Source organism: Sardina pilchardus, chromosome 5 (genome assembly GCF_963854185.1).
Source record: "Sardina pilchardus chromosome 5, fSarPil1.1, whole genome shotgun sequence".
Taxonomy (NCBI): domain Eukaryota; kingdom Metazoa; phylum Chordata; class Actinopteri; order Clupeiformes; family Clupeidae; genus Sardina; species Sardina pilchardus.
Window position 1 is genome coordinate 34,811,305 of NC_084998.1, and position 12,781 is coordinate 34,824,085.

Sequence of the window (12,781 nt, forward strand, 5' to 3'; positions counted from 1 at the left end):
AATATAACTTAAATTGCACCCAGCATGAATATAATAAGATTTGCAAGGCAATCCCCATACCACTAGGCTACTTAAAATGATCCAAAATACCTTAAGATACAGAAACAGTTTACCAGAACTGGTAATAGACCGAAGTTCGCCTACAAAATAGCTGTCATCTTTGAGATTCGGTATCTGGCGATTTTTCCAATAGGAAAATAACATGGGGATTTTGAATTATCGCACCTGTTAAACTCTCGCGGGGACGATAAAGTCTTAAATGCAGACGTTTTCCGGAACACATTTTATCCTCTGCCTTCTTGTGCATACTGTGATCTCAGTATGTGAAGTGGGCACACTTTAATTTTTGCTACCCCAGTCCCAGAGCTAACTGGCTAACTAACTTAATGGCAAGTTGCATGGCAAGTTAGCTCTGGGGTAGCAAAAATCAAAGTCTGCCGCCTTCGCGCACCGGAGATCACAGTGGCCCTCATTTATTGAGAGTGTAGAAACCAGAGCCCGTCTACGGAGAGCCTTGCCACTCGCTATAACGACTTTTGGTTGCAGTTCCACCAAAATTCCACTGGGGGCGGTCGCTTGAGTGCAGAATAAATGGGAGCCTATGGAGCTAGACAGATAAATTTGGCTCTTTCACCCAATTGTCGTTGAGAGATCTTTGACTGTAGTTTTTGCAAGTTCAACATAGGTTATAGGTCAAAAGTTGAATGAACGAGTACTTATGTCCTTCCGATTTCTTACAGGTTGAGTTGTTGTTGCCCATACCACGCTAGCATTCTGCTAATGAAGCTTGAGTATGACGTCATTTACATTTTAAAAGACGTTTTAAAGCAAACAAGTGACTCTAAAAAATCAAACACCACGCAATACGTAATTACTTTGCATCCCCTTTCGAAACGACATTCAAATGAATTGACAAAAAATTTTATTTTGAGAAAAGTGGATTTTGAGGGGTAGGCTATTGCTCCATAGACCTCCATGCATTCTGCACTCCAAATGTGAGCGCCTCTAATGGAACCAGCGTGGAACTGCAACCATTTCAAAACCGGAAGTATAACGACAGTGGCAGTTCTCCCCTTATTAGACATTCTCTGGTAGCCTGACGAGCCAGACCCACATCAAGATGTAGGGTCTGGACACTCACCGTAGACAGGGCTCAATCGGAGGGGTGGGATAAACAGTTGTCTTTCAAATTCCCTCCCCGCAATAGGATAACGCTAAACGAATCATCTTCTTGTTTTCAAGTAGCAGGATGCGTAACCTTCCCTCTCCACGCAATAGGATAACGCTAAACGAATCATCTTCTTGTTTTCAAATAACAGGATGCGTTACCGTCGCAACTTCTGGTCGCATGTCAGTCACCATTTTGTTAAGCCCTGTGATTGGCCCGCTGGTGCTGGGGTTTCTCAGCTCCCTGGCTCAATGGATCGTGCCTAGACTGCCCCGCCAGCCAAATTACATTTGCTGCCGCTAGATTTCTAGGTTTGTCTAGATTTGTCTAGATTTGTCTAGATTTCTAGGCTAATTCTCTGGTATAGAAACCCCTTCACAACGGATAAACATTCGGAGTGGCGTGACGTCACTGGCGGCAGAAAAGTGAGGCGGCTCATAGGGAGGGAAAGTGAAAACCAGCGCCCCAAGCGGTTGTGTTCCTATCGAAGAGTAGCTCCAATGTTAAGTCCCATATATAGACCGACTTTTCAAATAAATACTACGCAGCTATACTAGCGATCTTATCCACCAAAAATATTTTTCAGTCTGCATATAATCTACTAACTGTGAAAATATCAGACCCTATTTCGCCTTATTTAAAAAAAAAAAAACGTAATTGCTCGTTTCATTTCATAAATGGACTACAACTTCAAGTGACGTGACACCCTTCCACAACGTTACTCACCTAGCATGGTTTGTTTATTAGCCTGTTAGCTAGTTGGTTAGTTAGTAGACAATCACACTTACTGCCAGCTGTTGTGTGAGTAGGAGCACAACACAAGTTATCCCAACATAAAGGTAATTACCACGCGGTTTACATCACTCTCTGTTATTACAAAAATATGATGAGCCAGTTAAGCAAATTGACGTTTTGATCAGTTGGAGATGAAGCGCCCAAACTGGTGATGTCAAATGCTAGTGTAGCTAGCTACTGTAGTTCGTTATCACCATGTTACAAACAAACTCAAAACAATTAAACTGATCCTAAAAAATAAAGACCACTAGAAGCAATAGAGCTGACCTACATGCATAGCATATTGAAGGCCTTTAACTAACTTCCCATCGTGGGCCGAGATATATTTTTTCTAAAAGAAAATCCCATCCACTCCCGCTAGCCTCTAGGAACGCAACCACCAGATGGCGATGAGATTACTTTCCCTCCCTATTCGAAATGCAGTGAGATACTATATGACGTTATCAGCTATGGTTCACAATGGCGAACAATATTATATAAAAGAGTATATACTAACACTCAGTGGACGAGATCGGGAGGATTATTTAAAAAAAAACTGACATTAGACGGAACTAGAGTTCTCAACGGGCCGGGTCAGCCCGACAAACCCGACGGGACCCGCGCGTTCGGGCCGGGTTCGGGTCGAAAATAATAAGCAGATGACTCGGGTCGGGTCGGTCCTCGGGCTAAATATTTTCCACTCAGTGGAAAAAAAACAAAAAACATTTAGTAATCATCGCTGCTGTTTACCGCAAATCATCATGAATTTCTCTATGGGGATCAATCTATCTATCTATCTATCGTAAAGGAAGTCTGGCTGCTGCATGCAAGGTGCATGCAATCATGAAGCGGGGGTAGACGTTACGCTACTGTGTTGGGAGATGGAAGGACAGAGCTTGCGGCAGCTCTGTCATGTGTTGCACCAACATTTATGAGTTCCTGTGCAAGTTCTAAGAAGCTGTCTCCTTGAACAAAATAAAATGGCAGTAGCTTATTGTTGCTGGGCTATATTACGTCTTCGTGAATAGCTAACAACTCATCATGAAGCGTGTATGAAGCGGTTATTGAAATATCATGCTCTGTGGATGATTCTGCCTTTTTTATAGCATTAATATCATGTTTCTATTGTGGAAAATATCGTTTCACTAGGTTTTTACGTGGGTTAGGTTGGCCACTGCACATATTGTGCCCTTAACGACCGTCCGTCTCCATTTAACATAGGAAAACTCGACCGCCGGTGTCGGGCCGCGGGCCGGGTTCGGGTAGATAATTCAAATTTATGAGTCGGGTTACATCGGGCTCGGGCTTTGAAAGCCACGGGCCGGGTCGGGTCGGGCTGTAATTTTCAGGCCCGTTGAGAGCTCTAAACGGAACCATTCTGACAGACCCACTGTAAGTGATTGGAAAGAGGACGTAGCAGGATTGCCAGCTGTTGAATGGCCGGACATATATAATTACCTCATTGAAAAACTCAGCGTCTACAGTAAGGAGAAATTGCGTGTGTATAAGTCATTGGATGCCTATAACTATGTCCTAAATGGACATGTCCAAGACTTACAATACAGTGACGTGTCAAGTGAATATTGTGTTGTCCGCGCTGATGTTCTGCCGAGCCAGCGCCAAGGTCACAAGGCGAAGATGTATCAGGCTTGGGTAATAGTCAGTAGAACAAACAACTACGTTCTCACTGGGAACTGCACTTGTATGGCAGGGTAAGTAACCTACATATGTTTTGTAGAATATTCTTACATCATGTGATTCCGATGGTAGCGCATCAGTTGTGGGAGCATAAATGGCATATTATGATAAAGCATCAGGCCAGATTTAACAGTAAGATATTTAACAGGCATTGAAGTTCATCTGTTGTAAACTTTGCTACAATAAACATGCTAACTAGTTATCTAGCACTCATCTGATCACTTTCATCACATCTAATTTTTTATCTGATATTGCAGCTTAGGGTCCTGTTGCAGTCATGCAGCAGCTATAGGCTACTATGTAAGGTGGAGTTGTATGGATGGGAAGAACAGCACAGCCAGCAGTCACATCAGGGGAATGCCTCTGGAAAAAGACAAAGAAAGAGGTCCAACCAGCCAGGCTTAGTGACATCAACTTCCAGAGGTTTTCAAAACAAAAGTTGACACCAGCTCCAGCCAAAGTCAAAGCAGCTTCAGCCACAGTTAGAATGTTCAGCAACAACACTGGAGGTATTAGGCTTAAAGGTTTTGGTCAGTCATGATCAATGTTGGGGGCATCGGGAGAGAGGGAGTGACGTGTCAAGTGAATATTGTGTTGTCCGCGCTGATGTTCTGCCGAGCCAGCGCCAAGGTCACAAGGCGAAGATGTATCAGGCTTGGGTAATAGTCAGTAGAACAAACAACTACGTTCTCACTGGGAACTGCACTTGTATGGCAGGGTAAGTAACCTATGTTTTGTAGAATATTCTTACATCATGTGATTCCGATGGTAGCACATCAGTTGTGGGAGCATAAATGGCATATTATGATAAAGCATCAGGCCAGATTTAACAGTAAGATATTTAACAGGCATTGAAGTTCATCTGTTGTAAACTTTGCTACAATAAACATGCTAACTAGTTATCTAGCACTCATCTGATCACTTTCATCACATCTCATTTTTTATCTGATATTGCAGCTTAGGGTCCTGTTGCAGTCATGCAGCAGCTATACTATGTAAGGTGGAGTTGTATGTTAGGATGGGAAGAACAGCACAGCCAGCAGTCACATCAGGGGAATGCCTCTGGAAAAAGACAAAGAAAGAGGTCCAACCAGCCAGGCTTAGTGACATCAACTTCCAGAGGTTTTCAAAACAAAAGTTGACACCAGCTCCAGCCAAAGTCAAAGCAGCTTCAGCCACAGTTAGAATGTTCAGCAACAACACTGGAGGTATTAGGCTTAAAGGTTTTGGTCAGTCATGATCAATGTTGGGGGCATCGGGAGAGAGGAAGGGAAGTGTCAGGAAAGGGTAGAGTATGTTAATGTAATCCAATATATATATAGTTCTATATTTTCTTCATCTTCCTCTAGAACTAACAGATGAAGACCTTCTAGAGCTCCGCTCAGTAGCTCCAGACGCTGCCATTCTAACCAGCATAGAGGGCAGTGATACAGATACGGCATCGGAGTCTGAGCAAGCAGAGGATTCAGAGGAGTTGCCCGAGCCACTTACGACCTTGTTTGAGCCAGCACTCAATCCAGTTGACATAGCTTCTAAATGTGAAGAGGCTTACCTCAACATTAAACGTAACACCGACCCTGAATAGTGTGAGAGACTGGAACAGAAAACAAAACAGCAGGCAAAGTGCCAAGACTGGCACACATATAGGGAAGGTAGAATTACCAGCACCACCTTTCATAGTGTGTGTGTAACGGGTGCTAGCTGGTTAGCTATGCTGTGTAACGTTAGTAAACCTCACTCCCCGACACTTCAAGAGCGCTGCTGGCATGAAAGCTAGTAGCCTGGGCTTTTAGCTGGATTGTTAACGCGCTCGACTCCCGATCCGAGGTGCTGCTGTCTCGCGGGTTCGAGTCCGGGCGTGTGCAGGGCTGGACCGCGGTGGTTCCACACAACGCAGGTTACATGTGCACAGGTGTCACAGGTAGGGGGGCGCTAGAGCCACCCCTACTTTCACCATCTACCACTGGGGAGAACACTGTACCCTTCAATAATGCAGTCGAGAAGCTGGGTATAAAGAAAATATATTTATTTAAATGTCAGGGTTAAGAGTCTTTATAAAAAGAGGTGGACGATGTCCAAAGAGCAGTCCCTCCACATGGCCACCAGGGGGTCACCCAGTCAAGTCTCCGTCTCAACTCAAGGAGCTCTGGTCCCAGTCTCTCACCCTGTCCTGTCGCTGTGAGCAAGGTAAAGGTCTTGGTAGCGGCCAGAGTGAGCCGATCCACCTAAGCCCATAAGGTAACAGGTTCACACATTAGAGCACAGCACATGCACAAACGTTTCCACCCACGCGTCATCACTGCACACAATACACTCCACACGATCACCACAAGGCTGTTACATCTGGAAGGGGCAGGAGGGAGCAAGACCTGCGGGCTGAGGCCTGGTGGCAGGGAATGGGTGGTGCTCATTAAAAGTCTTTAAATGATCACTACAAGTCACAGAGGGGCGATAGCAGTCAGTTATAGCAGGTTAGCTTCACGGTAACGGGGAACAATGGCAACTTCATGGGTCACGGGGAATAATAGCAGTTCAGTTCATCGGTGGCATAACCACGGCAGACACTTAGCTCTGTGGGGAGAAGCTTGTTTCCCCCCTCGTAGCATCCATTCAATGGCGCAGGCTTTTCCGGCGTGGGCTTAACCCGGACACGCACGTCACTGGTGCAGGTCCCTGTAGAACATTTCCGTCTTTGTCGTCGCGAATATCGCTCTGTTCCATTCTCTCCTGTGTGAACGTTTCCCCGACTGCCGTCTTGCAGCCGGGTTGGCTCTGGCTCGTCACCGTTCCCCCTTCCCGTGTTCCCCCCGTGAAGACTTCCTGAGACTGAAGGTAGAGGCCATAAAAACCCCCAGCCTACCCCATGTGAGCCAATTGAATCAGCCCCTACACACCTGCACTCGTTAACCACCAACGAGTGCTGATTGAGTCAATCAGTGTGCTACCAATTACTTTTCCCTCCCCCACTTTTCCCAGTTAATCCACCCCGTGACACAGGTAATGGTAATAGTATATCGCAAAGCACCCTCATGAAGATAATGCATTATGATGACACAAACCTACAGGTTCCAGCTGTTTTGTGGGGAAGAGAGCAGGAGGAAATGGCTAGGGAGTGGTACGCCAAAGATCCTTAAGGCGTAGCAAGATACGTCGTCGTAGTTCATGTCTATGGGCGCAAAACGGGGATCACTTCCTCTGCAGAAAGAGGCGCGTCATAGACCTCTGAAGTTCGCCTACAAAAAGGATCCAAAGCTGCCATCTTTGCCCATATAAGGAGATCCGGGAGTTAATTGAAGCTAACTGCCTATGGCAAGTTGCATGGTAAGTTAGCTCTGGGGTAGCAAAAATCAAAGTGTGCCGTCTTCACCTACCGAAGATCACAGTATCCACTAGACGGCAGTGGACAAAACTGTGTAGTGAAAAACGTCTGCTTTTCCAATGTCATCATCCCCGCGAGAGTTTAACAGGTGCGATAATTGAAAATCCCCATGTTATTTTCCCATAGAAAAAATCTCAAGATACCGGATCTCCTTATTTGGGTAAAGATGGTGGCTTTTTTGTAGGCGAACTTCAGAGGTCTATTGCGTGTCAGACGTATTCATGGGTTTCATCAGGTCCCTTTCCACAGGTGTACAAAATCAAGCACTCGATTATCAATGCTTGATGATGTTCCAAAATAATCTTGCTGCTCTTTCAAGCCCTCTACATTTATTAGTTCTAATATGGAAGTAACACACACAAAGCATACATTTCAAGGAATTGAATAAAAACATCAATGGAATAATGGAAATATGTCGCTGCTCTCATTAAGTTACCCCAGCGCCATCTGATCGTCGTTAGCACAAATCAGGATTTGGTTCAGCTGGCTGGCTAATGTGTTGTCAAGGTAGAGCGTACGTAGCAACCGGCCAATAAGCAGAATAAACAAGAGGGGCACACCTGATATAAAGTCGATTTTCTCCAGACGGGAATGCTCAAAAATGCTAAAAATGTACCTGAAGTGGTCAGAAGGGGTTGAGGGTCATGAAACCGTGCCCAAAATTCACATTCCTAACTCTAGAGAATGGAGATTTTAGCTTATAGCTGAAATTCTGATCTATGTCCATAGACTTCAATGGAACAGTTGCTGCCTCTGCTCTGCATAAAGGGGGATTTTGACCCCCCCTCTTGCGATTCGGGTTCCAGGAAGTGGCTTCTCATGAAGTATCTTGCTCCGCCCCTTAATGATCTTTGGGTACACTAAGGAGGTCAATAAAATCCACAAAAATGCAAAGGTTACCCTCTGTGGTTTTGTAGTACGTTCTGATGAACCCCACCTTGGTGCATCTCCTGATGCTAGAGTAGTATGTGATTGCTGTGGCGAGGGGGTTGTGGAGATCAAGAGTCCATTCAAGTATAGAGACGGCCTATTGGGTGTCACTGTTACTAATGATTTCTGCCTTGACCGCAACTATGACCTGAAGAAGAGACACCCCTACTACTACCAGGTTCAATTGCATATGTATGTCTGCAATGCAGTGCTGCGATTTTGTTGTGTGGACAACTCCAGAGATGTTTATGAGTCACATACCACGAGATGAACAGCTCTTACTGAAGGCTTTACCTGTCAGAGATGGGGGACTCGAGTCTAGTGACTTGACTCGAGTCTGACTTAAGTCGCCAGATTGAGGACTTGTGACTTGCTTGATCAACAGTGAGAAAAGACTTGACTTGACTTGGACTTGCTACTCATGACTTGAGACTTGACTTAGACTTGCATGCAATGACTCGACAAGTCATTACTGTCTTGGTTAATTGGTGAATAATAATACTAAAATATAGCCGCAAGCGGCGATGGCGGGCCCGAGCACCTGTGGTGCGGAGACCTGTGACATTTCGGAATCTAACAAAGCAACATGTGCTTGTTGTTATGCATGTGCATGAGCAACACACATGCCCAAATTTGGTAAATTTTCCTGAATGAATGTGTCAACCACAACAGACAACACGCTTTTGGGGTAACAGTACACTGGCTGATAACTTCAGCTGATGACTCCCTCTCCTTGAAGTCAGCTTTACTGGCATGCAGCCGTTTCAAAGGATCACATACTGGTGAAAGGATTTGTGAGGAGTTTCAGCAGGTGTGTGAAGATTTCAAGCTGAGAGGGAAGTTGGACCACATTATCTGTGATAATGCGGCCAACATGAAGAAGGCCTTCACCACCTGCTTTCCAGGTCAAGAGGAAGAAGAAGACCTAGACGATGCTGATCTGTGGAATGACCTGTCACCAGAGGATCAAGAGAGGGTTGACCTCTTTATCAAGGCGAAGAGTGAATGCAGAATGCAGTGTTTTGCACATACACTGCAACTGGTCGTGAGAGATGGCCTGAAAGAGACCAGAATTGTTGGTGCAGCCATTGCGAAAGCCTCCAGGTTTTGAGCCACATTCTCCATACAAGCTGCTCATTCAAAGAAATGTTTGAGTGTGAGTTTGGTCAGCGTGGAATCCCTGCCTGTATTGCCACTCGCTGGAATTCCACTTTTAGGCAACTAAAAGCAGTGCTCAACTGTGATCAGCTTAAAGGGATATATCTGCCATTTTTGGAAATACGCTCATTTTCCACCTCCCCTCGAGCAAAACAATCGATATTTACCTTGTTCCCGTTCATCCAGTCATTCTGTGAGTCTGGCGATACAACTTTTAGCTTCAGCCTATAGCATAGATCATTGAATCAGATTAGACCATTAGCTTCTCGCCTGCTAGCTTCATGTTTAAAAGTTTCTAAGATTTCTGGTAATTTTCCCATTTAAAACGTGTCTCCTCTCAAGTTAGAAAGTGCAATAAGACCAACTGAAAATGAAACCTGGCGTTTTTCTAGGCTGATTTGACATGGAACTACACTCTCATCTGGCGTAATAATCAAGGCAACTTGCAAACGTACCAAAGGCGCCGTGATATCGTACGCAGCATCTGAAAATAGTCCCCATAGACAACAAACAGTAGTAGTGCCAGTAGTTTGCAAGGACACGGTATTTACAGCAAGAGAGTGGAATCAGATGAAAGAACTGGTGCACATCCTTCAGCCTTTTGCGGAAGCCACAGATCTCACGCAGGGGGGGGGAGAAGTGACCATAAGCGCTGTGGTACCTTGTATCCTTTCTCTTAACCACCACCTGGAAAATGAAAAAGGGAATATGTGCTACATGGGAGGTTTGATCTGTAGCCTGCAAACATCACTCCAAAGACGGTTCAGGGGGGTCTTTGTGAATGTCCGGATGGTACAAGAATCATGTGACATGCAGTCAGTGCCCTTTTCTGACCCTCTATACCTAAAGGCTGCTCTACTGGACCCTTAATTTGGCACCATGTTGACCCATGACGTTTTGGTCCCTGAAAACATCAAGGATGCTGTGTCAATGATGATTAAAGGTATGTAACATTTTTATAGCGCATCAAATGTAAAGTTTACCCATGTTAGAGTATATAACTAGGATTTTGGAGGGTGGTGTCGATTCACTTTATACAGATTGTCATTACATGGTTGTTACTAATACTAAGTATTCAATAGTGTCTTTCTTGTTTTTGCCTTTACTCATCAGATTTGATTCTCCAAGAGGCTTCTAAGACCAGCCCAACCCCATGTGAGCAGGAGGACCAAACCACAACAGAGGAGCCAGACCATCAATCCGGACTGTTTTCAGCGTACCGCAAGAAGCAGAAAAAGGATTCAGGTTCAAGCCCCCATGTTCAGCTGAACCACTACTTAGATATTTGCGATGGACAAAATGCCCTTCAGTTTTGAGCCATGAACAGGCACACCCTCCCCTCTTTGTTCAACGTGGCGGTAAGAGTCTTGGCAATCCCTGCATCAAGTGCACCTGTTGAGCGTGTCTTCAGTCATGGCGGGATTATAATGCGACCCCATCGTTCACGGCTGAGTGACAGAGTTCTGTCAAATTTGATTTTCTGCAAATGCAATGCATTGTAAATGGCTTTTCACCATTGTTGAGAAAAAGCTAGCAGTGTTCCACTTGTGATTTTTCTGATACATGCAAACACACTCCACTGGTAGTAAATAAAAGGAAGTGGCTTGCTGCTGTTACCAAGATAAACTACTGTGTTGAGTACTCTGTCTGGTAATTATTGTTTGGTACACCAGTCCTGTAGTCGTTCCTAGTAATTCTGATCCTGCTGGTCCAGTAAGTATTTATAATGATTTTTTAGCCTTATATCTCCTTCCTCTATTTGTTAGCCCTTTTGTGCAAAGGAGAGCTACATAAAACTTAGGCTGCAGTCTCTTCAAGTTTTAAGACGGTTGTCTGCCAGCTTATTATATTTCTATGACTTGACTTGTGACTTGCTTGACCTAAGCTATGACTTGACTTGACTTGACTCGACCTAAGCTATGACTTGACTTGACTTGACTCGACTCTTACAAAAATGACTTGGGACTTGCTTGAGACTTGAAGGTTAAGACTTGAGACTTACTTGAGACTTGCATATGTGTGATTTACTCCCATCTCTGTTACCTGTAGCTAAACAGTGCTATCTCTCTTGTGTACTGCCAGAGGTTCTAACCAGCAGCCAAGATCCTGCCCTTAAACCACTGGTATCTTGTTACACATGCAATATGCCAGAGGTAGGAAAAATGATCAAGTGCAAGATATGCAATCACACTTTTCATTATCAATGTGTACAAGTGAAAAGGAGGCTGAAGAACTGGCACTGCAGTGTGTGTAGGTGAACTGTACACCTCACATCTGCATCCACGTTTACAGGGAGGGGGTTGAGGGTTTGGAGGAGAGGAAGAAGAGAGGAGGGTAGAGAGAGGGTGATTTTGAGAATGGAGTAAGTAGCATTCCTGTAGTGAATACAGCACAGTATCAGTATGAGCCAATAGTCTTCTATCTACAGTATGTCCCAGTCAAAAAAAAACATCAGCACTTGTTTATATGTTTCTATTTCTAGACAATGCATTAATATAGTTCTTTGATGTTATTTAACTGTCTGAATGGAATTGTTTATGTTTATGTTTAGACGGTGCATATGATGCACTGTCTTTGTATTCTGTGAATGAAATACACTAATTGATGTTGAAATTGACATCTAAAATAAGGTCATTTGCTGTACATTAAATGAAGACACAGTCATTCAATTTAAGTTTCATTTGGTGATTATTTCCATCTAATCTCAAACAATCGTATCAATGCAAATAGCATCAGATACTAAAGATACATCAGATACACAATAAAAGACAGATACACAATAATAAAACTCATAGTAGGAAAGGTTTCTCCAAAAGCAGCACTGTAAAAGTGAAAGACTAAAAAAAACATTTACATTTGCAATACATTTGTTACAACACACATTACTTTATCTGGGCACTACAGATTTGCACAGATTCGTACACTCTCAGAAATAAAGGTACAGGAAAGTAAAAAAAAAGGTACAAATGCTCGTCGCTGGGGCATTACCCCCAAGGGGAACAACCTTGTACCATATTAATGGGTACGAAGAAGTACCCCTACAGTCTGTGCCTTTTTGGTACATATAGGTCCCTTCAAGGGTACAAATGGCTTCTTGGTACCTTCTCAAAATCATCTAAGAAATTATTTGAAGAAAACTCCCAACATTGTTTTAACTGGTGACGGTTGCTCAGAGTGGAAGCCATATTTATAAAATTACGACAATTACTTGCAACATTCTTAAAATATTGATGCTTGCCTTCAAACCTCCTGCACCATAGAGAACGAAGAGGGCCAAACAAGTCAGAATAATATTTTACCATAAAACATATAATTTATATGCAATATGTATCATATATGCATGTGATTTATTTCGATAACTATTTGTTATTTACGTGACATAGTCTACGGAGGCGATTTACTGTGGTAAAATGCAAGTTTGTTTTGAAAACGTTGCGACAGGCCTACGTGTGTAAAAAATATTTTCAGCTGAAATTCGTCGTAACCTATACGTAGGATGCGTATGCCTACGTACATTCATAGTTGTATCTTATCTTCTATTTGTAGGCTATCTTTTAAAGCTCAGACTAATGTATAAGCATTCTTACATATTTGCTGGACTGACTGAGGTACATCGCGTCAAACACCCATTTCCAGTTATTTAAAGTAGGAAATGTTAAGTGGCACAACGTTAA